We start from the raw sequence: 18,473 nt of genomic DNA, 5'->3' as shown, positions 1-18,473 counted from the left end.
CTTTGAGACTTTATTACTCCCTGTTCTCTTATAATTCTCTAAAGGTCTCATCGATCTGTTTTGTATTGGTTGCTTAGAGGCAGTCTGTGACTATTGCAGGATTTGTCAACTCTACAGTCACCTCCTAAAAATAGTGTTATTGCTTGATCATAAGCCTGTGCGAGAGAATAGTCCAGAGCTACTACTGACAAACAATATTGTTACTGCAATAGGGTAAATGTCAAGGTTTAGCTCATAAATATTCCTTTCATCCACGGCTATACTCTGATTCCGGGAAACCCATCTCATTGAATGGTCCAGGGCTCTGCTACCTGTTAGCTCTCCACCCTCAATATTTTAGGGAAAAGTCTAATTTAAGAAATGAAGATTTGGGATCCCTGGGTGGTGCAGCGGTTTAGCGCCTGCCTTTGGCCCAGGGCGCGATCCTGGAGACCCAGGATCGAATCCCACGTCGGGAAATGAAGATCCAACTCATATAGTCTTCTCAGAGAGATCATGCCAATAAATAAGAATCTCTCACTTATTTTAGTCCAGATGAGGTTGCAGATGATATTTATTCATAGGACAAGATGTTCTTGGCATGTTGGGAAGTAGAAAAGAGGTTATTAAATTGTTCACTTAGTAATTTACCATTAAAAATTAGAATTTTAAACAATCTAGAAGATATATATGAATATGTGATGGAGAAGCGCTGTTCAATAGAACAAAAGCCACATGTAATTTTCAATTTTCTAGAAGTCACATTTAAAAAGAAAAACAAGAAAAATTAATTGTAATGACATATTAATTTATTCTAAAATACATTAATTTTGCTTATATAATTATATACAAAATATATTATAAAATATATAAATGTTTGACATTTATATTTAAGTATATATTAAGTTAATATATTAATACATTTTAACAATGCATTAATCTTTTATTTTAATTAATGTAATTTTTAATAATTAATAATATATTTTATTTAACACAATAGAGTATTTTAACATGATATTAATATAAAATGATTGATATATTTTACATTTCTCTCATTCTTAGTCTGTGAAATCTGGTGTGTATTTTGCACTTATAGCCCATCTCAATTTGTACATTAAATTTTGGGGAGGAATATGTGATGTGTTTAGAAAGCATAAGTTTATAGCTGAAAAATAAATTCATATACCCAAGTTATTCCAGTCACATGAAATTTTCCAACAACTGCATTGAGTATCAATTTTAAATTAATTAAAATTAGGTAAGTTTAAAAATTAGTTCCTCAGTTACACTAGACACATTTCAAGTGCTCAACAACTGCCATTCTGGACATTGCAGTAGTGAAGTTATTTACATCAAGTCTCAAACTGCACTGGTCACCTCCAGACATGCCAGTATAGCTTTTCCTGTTCTGAAACCCAGGACAGCTGAGGCTCTGCCCCCTGCTGGCTTTTCCTACTTCCAACACCATTTCTTTTTGCTGAGTTCCCTTTGTCAAATCCAGTGTTCAATTACACAGACCACACACCGGTGAAATTCCAAGGGATACCACTCACACTGTAGTGCACAGCTAGTGGCCTTCAATGATACTGTCAGGTCAGATGCCTCCTCACCTGGAGCCTGGCAGAATGGGTTGGAGCATTCAGGGCACCCTCAGCTCCAGATTCTCCCTCCAACAGTTGCCTTTATGATATGCCTTGCTTGTCTCCTCAACCTCCCTTCAAACCTGCCCAGGATTTGTGCCAGATAGCCATGTTGTCTCTGATGATATTTCTCTTCAGAAGAGCTTATACCATGGACAGATAGTTTCATAATGGCTCCAGGATCAGAGACAGCTTGAGAAAATATCTTATCCTCATCTTCCATGATGAAGAAGGGATGAGATTAGACCTGAAGTCAGACTCATAATCTTGGTCCTCATCCATCAGGGTATCATTACTAAAGGTGGAAAACAATTTTGGTTTAAAAAAAAAAGAAAAAAAAAAACAATCATGTTCCAGGAATTCTTTTGCAGGGATTAGGTAAACAGATAATTGATTTTACCATTAGGGAGAAGCTATGAAAACAATTTTTGGATGTGGTATATCAATCATCTCGGTTTCAAAATCAAATGAAAATCTAATGGTCTTCTTCAGACTGGAAACATGAATTTAGTGAGAAATAGGGAAAGTTAGAGGGCTGAGCTGTTACAACACAGGCAGAGAAACCCTTTAATCATTGAGGCCACATGGCTCTGTAAGTTAAAGTATAAGGGAGTGAGAGTGGATGTGGAAATCACTTTGAATCTTGGGAGCAGAAGTCAGCTTCACTGACAGAAGAAATCTGCCCCAGCAACTGAACAATTTCCATTGGACAAGTCCAATCAAGAATAAAGAAACAAATCCGGAAAGAGACAGTCTTTTCCGTGGTCAGAGTCAATGGTCCTTCATTCAAACTTCAGGACAGCCTGGAAGGGGAGCTACAGATCTCAGAAAACTTAGGAGGGTAAGAACAGTATCAGTGCAGGTGTCATTTTTTGCCCCACATCAACCACAAAAATACAGTATTCTTAAATACCAGGTTTTTAGCAGCTCTCACCTCTATAGAAGTCACAGAGCCACCAGTGCCTACAGGTGATCTCACTGCTTAAATACCCATTTCCCCTTTCCTCCCATGCACTCCTATTCTTTTTTTAAAAAAAAGATTTTATTTATTTTTAATTTATTCATGAGAGACGCACAGAGAGAGAGAGAGAGAGAGAGAGAGAGAGAGGCAGATACACAGACAGAGGGTGAAGCAGGCTCCATGCAGGGAGCCCGATGCGGGACTCAATCCCGAGACTCCAGGATCACACCCTGGGCCGAAGGCAGGCGCTAAACCACTGAGCTACTCAAGGATCCCCCTCACTCCCGTTCTTCAGGTTTAATCTCACATTTCTTTTTTTTAATTTATTTATTAATGAGAGACACACAGAGAGAGGTAGAGACATAGGCAGAAGGAGAAGCAAGCTCCCTGCAGGGAGCCATATGTGGGACTCCATCCCAGGACCCCAGGATCACTCCCTGAGCTGAAGCCAGATGCTCAACCACTCAGGCCACTCAGGCATCCTCTATTCTCACGTTTCTTACTTTTGTCCTGTTGTTGTCTCACACATAGATTTTTTTTTTTCATCTTTGGACAATATTTGACTTTTTGTTTTAGTTTCCTCTCAAGGCTCTGTCTTAGACTCCATGTTTTGAGGATGAATTTTTCCTCATCCAGAATAATTCTGGAAGAATCATCTTCAGGGTTACTTAATCCATTGGGCAACATAGGCACAAATCCTGGAGCCTACAAGCTTTTCTGAGGCTGACAAAAATGTTTGAATCCTGAAAAAAAAAATATATGTATGGGCCTCAAAAAAGGTGAAAAAAAAAAAAAACTAAAAAATTGAAAGCAATAAATATGTAATTAAAAATACATAACTATAACAATATGTCCACTGTCTTGTCAACTTTAGTATTTATATAAATTTCATTGCATTTGAATGTAATTTTGGAAGTTGGGATTTCTTTCTTTGAAATATTTCCTGAGTACACCTAGCAATAGCTAACAAATCATAGCCAACCATAAATCAAATGTTACCTGTAGCCAACTAATTTTAAAAGTAAAATTATAAACATCTTTTCAAAAAATTTATAGCTGAAAATTATATTTAGTGTAGGATAAGCGTTTGATATGTTTTATATGATGCAGAGTAAAAGAATTCAGAGCCTACCAACACCTTAAAATGACCCTGGAAACTGCTCTCTGCCCAGTCAATACTCAGGCTTTCCCTTTCCTAGAAAAAGCAACTTCTTAATTATTTGTCTCTAATGACATCTTTTGGGATTTACTGATGTACGCATTTTACATTTTTCAATTACAAGTGTGAAACATTCTTTGTTGCTAATTTTGCTAGTGTTAGGCATTCTTTGGAAAATTCTGCATCTCTTAGAAAATCAGCATTAATTAAATCAACTCATTTCCCAATGGCTTAATTTAGCACAGTTCTTATTTCTCTGTGGTGTGAAGCTGTTCTTCTCTGAACTCTAGATAAATGAGGGACCTTGACTCAGAAGAACATAGCCTTTCATCACTCATAGCAAAGTAGCAACTACTAATATTTTTTGTTATTTCTGTTTTATTTTTATTTATCGAGTAAAGGCTACTTTTAAGTTTTCTTAGTGTAAACATCTAACCAGGCAGTGAAACTTTAAACAGAGAGATTGTCTGTCTTTTAGAATTTTGGAATTATTGCACTTATCTGAACTTTTTTTCCATTATTCCATTGCTTATATATCTGCCCTCATTTGTGTTTTCATATTTTCTTTATTCACTCATTCAGAAAATATTTATTGACTATCTCAAATACTATTCTGTACCCTACAGATATGGTGGAGAATAAGAAAACACTCTGTTCTACTGGATTTAGAAATTCTTGGGGAAAGGTCTGCCTACGTGGAGGGAATAGAAAATTCAAAAGCCCTAGGACATGGCTGATCTCAGAGCATTTAAGGAATGCTCAGAAGACAACATCACTGAAATGGAAGAAGACAATGTTGCTGGGAAGGTGAGAAAGACTAGATCATGAAAGCTTTATGAACTATGCTAAGGAGTTTGGATTTTATTCTAATGAAAAGCCATGGGAATATTTATGTTTGAGAAAGTTCACTCTCACTTCTGAATAGATAAAGGATAGAAGTACAAGCAGGTAGGAGACCCAAGGGGAGGCTCTTAGAAAAACCTATGAGAGGGTCTGTGGTGACATGAATGGGAGTTGTGGCAGTGAAGGTAAAAAAAGTGGTCAGATTCAATATGCAATTTGGATATAGAACTTGCTGACTGGCTGGTTCTGCAGTGTGAGCAGAAAGCAGTCAGAGGTGACACTTCAACTGTTGACTTGGATGTTTAGATAAAAAGCAGTAACATTACCTGCCACAGAAAATATTGAGAAAGAAGCAGATTATCAAGGGGGAGGGCAAGGGGGAGGGCAAGGGGGGAGATATTATATGTCTTAGCAAATAAAACAGTTATAGTTTTAGAGGCAAATTAGGGGGCAAGATGGCAGAGGAGTAGGGGTCCTCAACTCACCTGGCCCCACCAACTTACCTAGATAACTTTCAAACCATCTTGAAAATCTATGAATTTGACCTGAGATTTAAAGAGAGAACAGCTGAAATGCTACAGAGAGAAGGGTTTTCACTTCTAACAATGTAGGAAGTAAGAAAAAAATAAAAAAGAATCAAGTGGGGAGGGACCCCATGAGGAGTCGGGCTAAAGCCAGGTGGCTAAAGCCTCCGGGAGAGGAAAGTCCAGCCCCAGAGAAGCAGGAACTTTACAAAGTCCGCACCAGATTCTTCCCAGATGGAAAAACACTTAGCAGAGAAATCAGGCAGAATCACAGGAGGGGCAGTGGAGCCTCCAGTTTCCTGGAGTCACTAATGGAGGAAGTGGGTGGGGGAAGAGTGCGCCCCAGACTGTGGGCCAATCATGGTAAAGGGCTAGAGCGCGTGACCCGAGGGGCCTCAGGGAGAAGCTCTTAGGAAAACCTATGAGAGGGTCTGTGGTGACATGGATGGGAGTTGCATAGAGTGCAAGCATTGAGTGCAATGCAGAACTTCAACTTATGACCCGGAGATCAAGACCTGAGCTGAGATCAAGAGTTGGAAGCTTCACCAACTGAGACACCCAGGTGCCCTGCCATAGTTTGATTTATTTTATCTGTTTATTTATTTTCTTTCCTCTGAATGGGCCATAGTTTCCTGTTTCTTTGTGCACCTTTTGATTTTTTTTTTTTTTTTTTGGGTTGTTATTCAACACGGAACACTGACTCTAACAATGTGGTATTCTGGAGATCAGATTCTCCACTTCCCCTCAGGATTTGCTGAGTTTTATTGCTGTTTTTCTTTATTTTCGGTTCTTGAAGATTTTCTCTGTGGCAAGGATCAACCTGAGGTGTAAATTTAAGGGTTTCTCAGGTCTTTTCTGAGCCTTTCATTGGGCAGGTATGGTCACTTTCTAATATTCCCTGTATGTATACTTGCTTTTTAAAAATTATTTTATAAAGTCCATTTTCTTAACATACCTTAGTTTAAGGGATAGAATTTATATATTCATCCGTTGCATATAATACTTAGTACTCATTATATTAAGTGCCCTCTTTAATGCCCATCACCCAATTACCCCTTCCCCCATGCACTACCCTCCAGCAACTTTCATCTTTTTTTAAAAAATTGAACAGGCTGTCAGCTGTCTTCCTATTTACAGGTTTGGTGTCGTTCTTTGCGTAACAGGCCCCCTAATAAGTCACCTGCCAGTGTTGCCCCTAAGGCGGGAAGGCCTGGCTGATTCCTTGATGCAGGTGCCCTGTGTGTTAAGCCAGGTCAGGCCCTCATCGTCTGTCGGCAGACCTAGGGCTCCACCTGTCGTCACGGATGAGGCCAGGACGTTAACCACTTTGGGCAATGCACGAGGACTCCGGGACTGCACTTGCAAATAGCCTTTACCCTCTAGAGGCCTCAAAGTTCTTCCCTGTGCTCTTCTCCAAGGCCGGGACACTAAACCACGGAGGAATCTGTTCAGCTTTCCTGCACAGCCCACTGAGGAGGGGGCATTCCACGGTCCTTGGGGTCCTACGAATGACGTCGCAACCAGTTCGGGGCAGACCGGGCGACGCAGGGAAAGCAGGGAAGGCCCCGGAGCCAGGCTCCTACCCAACCCACGGAAACAGAGGTAGGACAGGAAAAGCGGGACCATGAACCTGGCTGCCTAGCTCCAGGCTGTTAGGGAGCAGCCCCCTGAACGGCTACTGGGCTCACGGAAACCCCAGATGTAGGAAAATACTACGGAGGAGACGTTGACCGGAGAGGAGGGAAGCCTCTGTGCTCCTGACATTTATGAAGAACCATCGTGTGCAAGCCCGGCCGCTTCTTCCCAGCGGGACGTGGGGTTCACAAGCCGCCCCACTGCTGGGAGGAAGCGGACTGAGCTCTGGGCCAGTTCCCACGGAGACAGACCCCACAGACCCCCGCGGCCATCCCACGGAGACAGACCCCACAGGCCCCCGCGGCCATCCCACGGAGACAGACCCCACAGGCCCCCGCGGCCATCCCACGGAGACAGACCCCTCAGGCCCCCGCGGCCATCCCACGGAGACAGACCCCTCAGGCCCCCGCGGCCATCCCACGGAGACAGACCCCACAGGCCCCCGCGGCCATCCCACGGAGACAGACCCCACAGGCCCCCGCGGCCATCCCACGGAGACAGACCCCTCAGGCCCCCGCGGCCATCCCACGGAGACAGACCCCACAGGCCCCCGCGGCCACCCTCGGGCCCGGCCCCCGGGAGCTGCCTCTGCATCCCCGCCCCTAGCTTGGTGGCTCTGCTCACCGTCGCCACAAGGTCCGCCTTCGGGCTCCAGGAGACGCGTGAGCCCAGAGCCAAGCCTTGCGGTGCCCCAGCTGCGGCTCCCAGGCTGCCGGAGGCCCCTTCCCTCCTGGCCCCGGAGAGCGGCGCGAGCCCTTCCCTCAGGACGGCCTCAGGGGCTGCCATGAGCACACCGAGGTCGGCCCCTGCTCCTCGGTGACGAGGATGACCTCGGTGTGGTGATATCGGCTCTTCCTCCCGAGCCCCGGCTGCCCGGGCCCAGGCCAACCCCAGACCAGGGGCCGCAGCCCCGGCGCCCGTCCTCCAGGGCCTGCAGGGCCTGGCGTGCAGCGAGCCCCATCACCTCTAGTACGGAAACCCGAGTGTCTGCCGGCGCCCTGTCTCCACGCTGGGAACCCCTTGCCCCCAAGCCTCACCCGTCTCTTGAGTGCAAGGTGTTGCCTTCGCCTTTCTGGGATTTTAAAGATTTTTTTTAAATTTTTTACTTATTCATGATAGAGAGAGAGAGAGAGAGAGAGGCAAAGACACAGGCAGAGGGAGAAGTAGGCTCCATGCAGGGAGCCCGACGTGGGACTCGATCCCGGGACCCTAGGATCATAGCCTGAGCCAAAGGCTCAACCACTGAGCCACCCAGGTGTCCCTCCAAATTCCATTCTTGCATTTATATATTTGGCAGTAAAGAATTTAGACACTTTTATACTTTCTTATCAGAAAATCCATTAAATATGAACAAATTTTGCCAAAATTCTAACATAATTCATTGTTTCTCTTCAGACTCTTTATTTGCAGGATTTTAAAACCAAGGAAAATGAAGCTCACTTTCTTCAAATCCACTTTTTTTCTTTTCTTTTCTTTTTTAGGATTTTATTTATTCATGAGAGACACAAAGAGAGAGAGGCGGAAACACAGGCAGAGGGACAAGCAGGCTCCATGCAGGGAGCCCGACGTGGGACTCCATCCCAGGACCCCAGGGTCAGGACCTGAGCCAAAGGCAGGCGCCAAACTGCTGAGCCACCCGGGTGTCCCCAAATCTTCTATTTTCCTTCAGGTTGAGCCTCTTTCCCATTCTGGAGTAAACAAATACTTTATTTTAGACAAATGAATCTCTTCCTTCAGAAACCAAAGCACACCGTGAGTGCACTGTCATATTTCTTTGCCACTATTGCTCCGAGCATGGTCTCAGTCACCAGTATTGATTATCAGTGTTAACCAAAGTCATTAACTTCTATTTCACAGACAGGATTGGGGGATGGGGGCTGAGAACTGCCTGCCATCCTGCAGCATTGAGCGATGTCACACACAGGGGCCTCTGAGCAATTGCTGAGGCCGAGCGGGGGGTGCATTGGTGTCCAGGGTCCAAAGCAAAGAAACTCAATAAAAAAAAAACTCAATAAAACCATTGGGAGGAGAGGGAGGAAGCAGAATTGGGCAGATGGAGGAGTCAGGGTCTGTGGGACCAGAAGAGACACGGAGAGGGGCCCTGCATTGACTGAATACTGGGGGCCACATCCACCACAGTCGGTGAGGCTCACAAGCAGAAGAGAACCCCTACAGTGCGCCCATCGAAGTGGTAAAAATGGACCTATTTTAACATGGCCCAAAGGCGTCAGTGCTCGGTGGCATATAAAAATAAGAAGAAATGAATACTTAAAGATTAACTATTGATTAGCTTAATATTAATGCAAAGTCTTAAAGTTAATTAAGGACCTTGGAAATGATATATAAAAATGACATTCTACAGAAAATAATTAGTGTTGGTATAATAAAGCTTGTCAGATTCAATGAATTATGAATATATATTGAATGATATAGTTGAACTCAATTTTACATTTTTTAAATCTGAAACTTCATATGGAAGTAATATTAACATTGATCAACATAAGAAGTACAGGAAGTTCAGATTATCTAATCTATTCAGGGTAAAACCAACTCAAATTTAGAAGAAAAAATAAAATGTACACTTGCATTATACTTCATATAGTTAAAATCAAGAACAAAGCATATGAGCTGTTTTTTTATATGAGCTGTTTTTAAACCAAACTTATTAATGTAGTGATTACAAAGCAATTTGTTTAATCACTTTGATTATATTAACTTTGTTTCTTTTTTTTAAGATTTTATTTATTTATTCATGAGAGACACACAGAGAGAGGCAGAGACACAGGCAGAGGGAGAAGCAGGCTCCATGCAGGGAGCCTGACACGGGACTTGATCCCAGGACCCCGGGGTCACGCCCTGGGCCAAAGGCAGATGCCAAACCGCTGAGCCACCCAGGGATCCCTAACTTTGTTTCTTATAGAAAAAAAATGCTAAAAGTGGTAGAAGTTTTGGGGAGAAAGAGTTTCTCTTAAAAGGTTAGCACATTAAATGAAGTATCAGAAATTCAGTTTCTATATTTTCTGAGAATTCTGGGAACATTACATTTATATAAGCATTCTTAGTGGCTATAAGCCAATAAGAACATTTATTTATTGTGACAGACTTTATAATCTATTACTACACTCTTGATATAGATGATATTTCAGGTGCTTGGTGCGAGAGGTAAAGAGAAAATGAGAAAAGTCTCGCCGGAGACACACAGTGCAGAGCTCTCACAGCTTGCTTTCCACAACCCCAGCCCAGGTGAAGTGGGCACTGAAGCCACCCCTCACCTGACGCAGCCCTCAGCTGATGCACCTGATGCAGCCCTCACCTGATGCAGCCCTCACCTGATGCAGCCCTCACCTGGTGCACCTGATGCAGCCCTCACCTGGTGCACCTGATGCAGCCCTCACCTGATGCAGCTCTCACCTGATGCAGCCTTCACCTGATGTACCTGATGCATCCCTCACCTGATGCAGCCCTCATCTGATGCAGCCCTCAGAGACTCCCTCTTCTTTTTAAGGGACCCAAAGCATCCTTTTGAGGCAGGTGGGTCACAGACGGAACACAGGAGAGTAAGCCAGACTTTGTCACCTCCCGGCCAGTGCAAGTGGATTGCTCCGGCCCCAGGGGACAGGGGTCTCTCAACGGCCAACCGGGAAGCCGGCTCCCGGGCTCTGCTGCGGCCAGTGGGGAAGAAAGAGCCGGATCCTGGCCAAACCGGTGCCGAACCAAAGCTGACCAAGAGCCAGAAACAAAAACAGGAACGCGGGGTGGGGAGGAAGAGAGAAGCAGTGGGTGAGTGAAGGGAACGACTGGTGGCATTTGGGACGTCCCCTGGGATGGGGCATCAGTCCCACGACCTTGAGGCCCCGTGGGAGGGGTCCTGTGGCTCTGCCGGGCATCCGCCGCATCGTGATGGGGCTGCCAGACTTGGACGGTCCAACTAATTTGTAGGAGAAACCGCGTAACTTCCGTGCCAGTGTAGACTGAAGCCCGTCACAGATGCGCTGGGCTCACTAGTTAGGGAAGCAGGAGGAGGGTAAGGCTGAAGCCCAAGTCGCTGTTCTGGAATGTGTTTCTGGGCTTCGCCGCACCCCTTGGTTCACTCGAGGAGAGCCCTGCTGCCCACCTGCCTCTGGAGCAGAGCCCGTGCACCCCTGTGGTCGAGACGGCCTCCCCGCGCCCACCGAGGCCGTGACGACGGTGACAAATCACAGGGTGTGCACGTATGACAACAGCCTGCGGAAAGCATCTGGCTGCTGCCTGGTCTCGGAGCCTGCAGGCCTCTGGGGGGTGCCTCCAGGCATCACGCTCCCCGGGACACTGAGGCCACCGCTCCGGACTCGTGCGCCAGCTCCACGGGGGCTTCTGTCTCCCGGAGGACTATGCCTGCCTTTTATTCAAAGTTTGTTGTATTGAATCAATGAAAAAAAAAATTTGTACAGCAAAATGTTACTAAAACTTTCACTCCCATCAAACGTTACGGTGGCCTACACCGACGTGCTCTGTGGCACGGTCATTTCCACCAATTACCAGTTTCTTTCAACATAGTTTATTCCAGAATAAATAATATCACAATATGCTCCTAGGCTGTGGTGAGATTATTTGACAACTGCATCTGTCCTGGCGAAGAGACCCACGGGTAAGCCCCGTAGCTGGAATCTCCCACGAGACTTAGGCAACCACAGAAGTGAGGGCTCCTCTTGCTGGCTTTCTCCTTTCCCAGGGTCTCTGGGCTGCTCAAGTTCTGTTCTCTGGTTCTCCACCAGCAAGGCTGCGGACTTTCGATGCAAACACCTGCTATCCCTGCCCGGGACCGGGCTGGCCTTTAGGCTGAGAGCCACAGGAAACAAGAATTTGCGTCCTCCCTCTTCTAAATACAGACTCCACCCAGGGTCGGTCTGCGCTGGGAGCCGTCTGGTGCCTCCTCGAAGCTGCTTATATATTGTCTTGAGTTTATGGCTGGGGGTGGTTGGTCTGTGAGGAGCCACTACCATCCCCGGGAGAACCTCCTACAGATGGCACTTGGAAAGCTGAGCTGTTCACCCTAAGAAGTCCCCTTCTGCTGTGTTAGAGGGAATGTCTCCACTAAAGCTCCGAGGATAAAATTATTTATTCCATTTTTTTTCTATATATTTATCTCATGTGCTGGTGTCTTAACTCAGCACCGTGACTCTCCCCCTTCTCCTTCCTGCTTGGTTCCCTTCTGTTCCCTGTCTCCTCTCCCCTCCCTATGGATCTCATGTTAGATAGTGCTCCGCACCTTACAGATACTTCAACTCAAATAATCTTTATTTGGTTTTTTAAATTTCTCTGGAAAACCCAGGTGAACTATACTATAACCACATTATAGATGCGGACACAGAGTCTGTAGCCAGGCCGGGCCACAGGGTGAAACACCAGGACTGGCACACCGGCCCTCAGGGGGCTCCTGGGTCCCTGGAGGTGGTAGCTGGTGCTGAGAGCCGATGATCAAAGGCAGTTTCTGGGTCTATAGCAGAAGTTTAATCTACATTTTATTAAAATGCAGAGACTTTCAGAAAATTAATAAATTGTTTGGATTCTTATTTTTTAAAGATTTTATTTATTTATTCATGAGAGAGGGAGAGAGGCAGAGACACTGGCAGAGGGAGAAGCAGGCTCCCTGCGGGGATCCCGACGCAGGACTCGATCCCGGAACCCTGGGGTCACGCCCTGGGCCGGAGGCAGATGCTCCACTGCTGAGCCACCCAGGTGCCCTGTTTGCACTTGAAAAAGACATTTTCAAGCAGCTGTAAATCATTGCACCACAGTGTGATCAAATCTCTGCTGGTATTGGTGACGCATTACACGAAGGCACGGCTGCCAATGGGTAAAAAGGTAGATTTTCCAGAACCTGTAATTGTTTGACATTTGAGCAGCATAAGCAGATTTATAGGTGGGATTGTTGAACTGAAGCTGTTACTGTAGCTGAGGGAGACTTGGGGCAGGACTCTGAGAACAAACCACCAAGGACGGGGAGTCATCTCGGGGTGACAGGAGACGTTTGAGGAAGAGGTTAGCTGGCTGCCACACCTGGCTAGTTGGTGGAGGAGGGGCCCGTCAGCTCCGGGAACTGCCTCGGAAGCACACACAGCGATGCTGGCTTCTCCTCACTGCACGTTTAGTGGCACAAGCTGCACCTTATCAAATGCGTTACTTATCAAAATATATACATTTGACTTTCTTGTCCGTATTCCTACTGGCTTTTAAAATTCATTTATGTGAACTTCAATTAACATAAAGTTTTCACATATATATTTAATACATATGTAGTTAGTACATATATTTACTTATGATTTATTGTGCTATTTTCTGAATAGCAGAAATCTATATGTTCACATTTTACTAGATCCTCAGTATTCTTGTCTTCATGGATGTTTAAGCAATTTATAATGCACGCAAATCTTTCACCATTTGTGTTGATTTGCAAACTCAGTATGTAATTCATCGTTAGAGACCAGGTCATTGTGTTTTTGTTTTTTCATTTTCTTGTGAGGTCCTAACTCATTTGTCAAGAATATATTGTAGGGGCACCTGGGAGGCTCGGTGGTTGAGCATCTGCCTTTGGCGCAGGGCATGATCCCCGGGTCCTGGGATGGAGCCACACATCCAGCTCCCTGCTCAGCGGGGAGCCTGTGTCTCCCTCTGCCTCTGGCCCTCCCCCTTGTTCATGCTCTGTCTCCCTCTTTCTCTGAAATAAACAAATTAAACAAACAAACAAAATCTTTTAAAAAATATGATATTGTTAATTTTATTTTGATTTTTAAAAGTTTCTTCTTCAATGAATTTAATGGAGACTGCAAGAGAATTGAGCCTACATGAACTATTTTCTGTATTCTTTGTTTAGAGTTTAACTATCAATTATCTTCCTGATTATAATTATAAAGTGATACTGACTTTATCATCATCTTATAATTATTTGACATTTATTATTAATTAGCATTTATTGGTGCCTTCTGTATAAGAAACTATCAGTCAAGCCACATAAACAGACATTTAAATGATATTATTAAAACTTCCAATTGTTTCAAATAAAGATTTGTTTCTAGGTTTAGACCATTTGTTACCTGTCCTTGAAAGTATGGGGTGATTTACTGATTTGAATGTAAAGAGCTAAGAGCCAGAGCTGCTCCAGGGCCCCCCAGCTGATAGCACATCACGTAGGAATACTCTGAGCCACGGCCTGGGCTCTCCTGCACCAGAGAGTGCCACAGAGAGCCTGTGTGTTTAGGCACTTCTCATCCCTCCCCCCCAACATGCTTCCTCCCCCACTGGTGCCCCAAACAGCCCCTCACCCTCTTAGAAACCCATCTGCCATTCTGCTCTCATATCAGGCCTATTGCCCAAGGAATTTTGAGACACTTTACAATATTAAGACACACAAGCCAAGGGGCTCTCAGACAAAAACAGAGTCCAGAAACTTCATAGAAGAGGTGATATAATTGTTCTAGGAAGCTAGCATGGATCATCATCACTTCGGGGTAGGGGGCAGTGGTTATTTGCTTTTCATTGTTTTTTTTATTATTTATTTGCTTCCTTTCTTAAAATTTAATTTAAATTCAATTTGCCAACATACCTTTTTTTTTTCTTAAGTAATCTCTACACCCAACATGAGGCTCAAACTCACAACCCTGAGATCAGAAGTGGCATGCTCTATGAACTGAGCCAGCCAGGCACCCTGGTGGTTTTGTTTTGACAGGTTTACTAAGATATAAATTATATACAATTGACTGCACATACTTAAATGTATACAATTGGGTAAGTTCTGACATGTGCATACCACGTGAAACCACCACCATAATCAAGGTGATGGGCACATCTATATACCACAGTTAATTCACAGATAAGACTGTTCAACAGCTCTTGAGGGAATGCAGAGAAGAAAATGATTTCCTGGACAGAAGAAACACCTGAGCAAGGTACACGGACCGGATAGGAAACGCTACTAATATGAGCCAAAAGGGAAATTCAAATCAAAGTGACAATGAGATAAAAGCATTATTCATAATAGCTGAAAAGTAGAAACGTCAAATATCTATCAACAGATGAATAAATAAAATATGATATATCCATATAGTGAAATATTATTCATCAGTAAAAAGGAACAGAGTATGATGCATAATACGGTGTGGATGACCTTTGAAAACAGTATACTATGTGAAAAAAAGCCAGGCACAAAAGACTACGTATTGTGTGAAATGTCCAGAAGAGGCAAGTCCATAGAGATAGAAAGTAAATTTTCATTGTCTAGACCTGGGGTAGGGAGTGGGGAGTGACAGCCAAAATTTACAGATTTTCTGTGTGTGTGTGTGTAGGGTGGGGGGATAATTAAAATGTTCTAAGATTAATTGTGGAGATGGTGGCACAACTCTGAATATACTAAAAAGCATTGCATTATATACTTAAATGGATGAATTGTATGGCATGTGAATTATATCTCGATAAAGCTATTTAAAAAAGAGATAAAAAAATAAAATATAATTTAAAAAGAGATAATAGGAATTCCAGTTCAAGAGGTTGACATAGGAAGATCCTAAACTCACCTCCTTCCAGACACACTGAGTCTAGAGCTACATATGGAACAAGGCCTTTTTTTAAAAACCTGAAGACTGACTGAGGGATAAGTACACATTGATCAAGCAAGAAGAAAACCACATTCAAATGGAAAGGAGAGGCTGGGACACATTCTTGCTATAGACCACTCCTGGTATGGGGTTCCAAATCCAGGAGGGAACTCAAAGCCTGGAGCTTCTCCCTGAGAAGCAGAATGTTTGAACCCCTTATCAGGCTTCCCAACTTTTAAGACATACACTTGAGAAACAAGATCCTCAAAACATCTAATTTTGAAAACCAATAGGGCTTATGTCCCAAGGCCCACAAGACTCTGAGGATCTATAGCTCTAAAAGGGTTTACTCCCTCATACTCACTGGCCCAGTGCCCAGCTCAGAAGGAGCTGACTGTGCCCAGACTTAAAGTGAAGGAGGCTCACCTGCTTACATTAAGCACTGGCCTGAGGGGCAGGAACGTAATTTAACACAGACATCAAGGGGCCTGCTGGAACACTCTCTGGGAACTGAGACTAGTGGGTGCCATCTCCGAGCTCTCCCTTTCCTGGGTCCCAGACCACAGTATCTCTTCGAAGGGAGCTTTTACATGTGTCTGGTGCCTCAATTTTTGCAACTGCCATCTATGGAATGCCTCTTGATCACCTGGCTCTGGAGGTCAGGGGAGCTTGTGCTCCTGGTCTTATGGGACTGTAATAAATGTTGTCACACAGAAGGGAGTGCATACACCTGTTTGGCACCCTGATTTTTGCTACTGCTTCCAGGGACACCTCTACAGTACTTGCTCTGGTAGCCAGTGGGGCTTATACTGGTGAGTCCAACAGGACTCCAACAAACAGAGTTCTTAAATAGCTACTACCCTCAGGGCACAGTTAGAGGCAACAGACCCAGAGCTCAGTCTTTCTGTGAAGGCAGCCTATTAGCTAATTATTATTACTAGCCTACCCCCTAGTAGGGGTAGGCTGGGGTAGGCAGGCATCTAATTAAATACGCATCTTGATATTGACAGTCATTCTTTCCAGAGACCTCAGAGGTTGGGTGGTATCCTCACGCTCATTCTCTGCTGCACTCCAGCACACCAGTGACTTGTGGAGGAGAGGTTAGACACGTCTAGTACCCTGGCTTCTGTGGCTGCCGTCCAGAGGATGTCCCTCGATCACCTGGCTCTGGTGGCTGTGAAGGAGTTTGCATTCTTCGGTCCCACAAGCCTGTGGCAATTGGAGAGATGGTTCTTGGCAGGCTACCACCCCCAGGGCACTGCACAGACAGTGGACTAAGCCACATTCTTTCTGTCTTTCTGTGAAAGAAAAAAAGGCTTCTTCGTTTGTCCTGGATCTTTGACTTGAGGGCCAGACTTCAGGTCTGTCAAACATTGAATGGCTAAAAAACTGCTTTCTAGAAGCACAAGCTGTGAGTGCCATCTTGGTGCTATCCCTCTGTCTTGCTCCCCTTCACTGGTATCACTCAGGTGAAAGATTATACATTCAGCTGGAGTTCAGATCTCTAGGATGGTTGCCCAGAGAACACCTACAGATTGCCCAGCTCTAGTAGTCAGCAGGGCTTTTACTTGTGATTCCACCACCTACATATATTTCCATGCTTTAAAAAGCTGATGCCTGCAAGTCTGTGTCCAATCAGCCTGAATCTAGGTGCTGAGATGAATCTCCCTTTTGTTTTTGTTTTTGTTTTTTTTGAATCTCCCTTTTGAAACATTGATAGGACTTGGCACACCATCAAATACTGGAGCTATGAAAATATGATAGGCGGCCTGGACAAGCACAAAGGTTTGAGAGCTAGCCAAGACCCAAGGGTTGAGGGTTGAATGAGGCAGGGTTGAATGACAAGTTTCATATCCTACATGAGGCCAGTCCTCTAAGACTGCAAGAAGAGGTTGTTTCCTATCCTGTATAAAAACCAATACAGACCATCAAGCAAATGAAATGGAGGACTATGTTCCAAATAAAATAAGAAGATAACACCTCAGAAAACAACAACAACAACAACAACTTAATGAAATAGAGATAAGTCATTTAACCTGATGAAGAGTTCAAAGTAATGGCTATAAAAAGATCATCAAACTTGAGAGAAGAATGGATGAACACAGTGAGAAGTTCAACAAAGAAAAGGAAAATATAAGAAAGCACCAAAGATAAATCATATAGCTGAAGAATAGAATAATTGAGCTGAAAAGTTAGAGGGGTCCAACAGCATACTAGATGAAGCAGAGGAAAAGATCAGTCAACTACAAGGCAAGACAGTGGAACTCACACAATCAGCACAACCAAAAGAAAATGAATGGAAAAAAAAAATGAGGATAGCTTAAGGGACTTATGGGACAACATCAAACAGGCTAACGTTTGCAAAATCGGGCTCCTAGAAGGTGAAGAGACAGAGAAAGGGATAGAAATCTTACTTGAAGAAATAATGGCTAAAAACTTCCCTAACCTAGAGAAGGAAGCCCGGAAGGTTCCAAATAAGAGGAACCCAGAGAAACCCACATCAAGATACATTATAATTAAAACATCAAACATTAAAGACAAGGAAAAATATTACAAAACAGCAAAAGAAAAATAATTTGTTCTGTACAAGGGAACCCCCATTAAACTATAAGTACATTTTTCAGCAGAAATTTTGCAGGCCAGAAGGAATTGCACAACATATTCAAGGTGCTAAAGAAAAAAACTGCTATTCAAGAATATCCAGCAAAGTTATCATTCAGAATTGAAGGAGAAACAAAGAGTTTTCCAGAAAAGCAAAAGCTAAAGGAGTCTATCACCATTAAATAAGACTTAGAAGAAAAGTTAAAGGGACTTCTTTAGGCTGAAAAGAAAAGGTGCTAACTAGTAAAAAGAGTACATACAAAAGAATAAACCCTATTGGAAATGTAAATATGTAGTGAAGGTAGTTGATTAATCACTTATAAAGGTAGTATAAAAATTTAAAGATAAGAGTAGTAAAAATAACTATGATTACAATATTTAGTTATGTAATATGCAAAATAAAAAGAGAAAATGTGACATCAAAAACATAAAACATCGGGGCTCTTCAGTGGCTCAGTCAGTTAAGTTCAAACTCTTGGTTTCAGCTCAGGTCAGGATCTCAGGGTCATTGGACTGAGCCGTTGTATCAGTCTCCACACTTAGCAGGGAATCTGTTTAAGA

The 18,473-nt window shown here is 43.8% G+C and overlaps 1 long non-coding RNA gene across 2 annotated transcripts; it reads left to right on the top strand.

Annotated features, from left to right (window-relative positions):
• The first annotated feature begins 5,496 nt into the window (after positions 1 to 5,496).
• LOC144311130 (uncharacterized) lies at positions 5,497 to 13,801 on the top strand. Of its 2 annotated transcripts, none has more exons than XR_013376689.1 (4): positions 5,497 to 5,668; positions 6,525 to 6,708; positions 8,223 to 8,410; positions 9,876 to 13,801. It is a non-coding gene; the product is annotated as an uncharacterized LOC144311130 (long non-coding RNA). The 2 variants fall into 2 exon arrangements; XR_013376687.1 differs by having other exon boundaries at positions 8,223 to 8,493.
• The last annotated feature ends 4,672 nt before the right edge of the window (positions 13,802 to 18,473 follow it).

This window comes from Canis aureus, chromosome 1 (genome assembly GCF_053574225.1).
Source record: "Canis aureus isolate CA01 chromosome 1, VMU_Caureus_v.1.0, whole genome shotgun sequence".
Taxonomy (NCBI): domain Eukaryota; kingdom Metazoa; phylum Chordata; class Mammalia; order Carnivora; family Canidae; genus Canis; species Canis aureus.
Note: the sequence above shows the minus strand (reverse complement) of the source record. Positions and strands in the feature narration are given on the sequence as shown.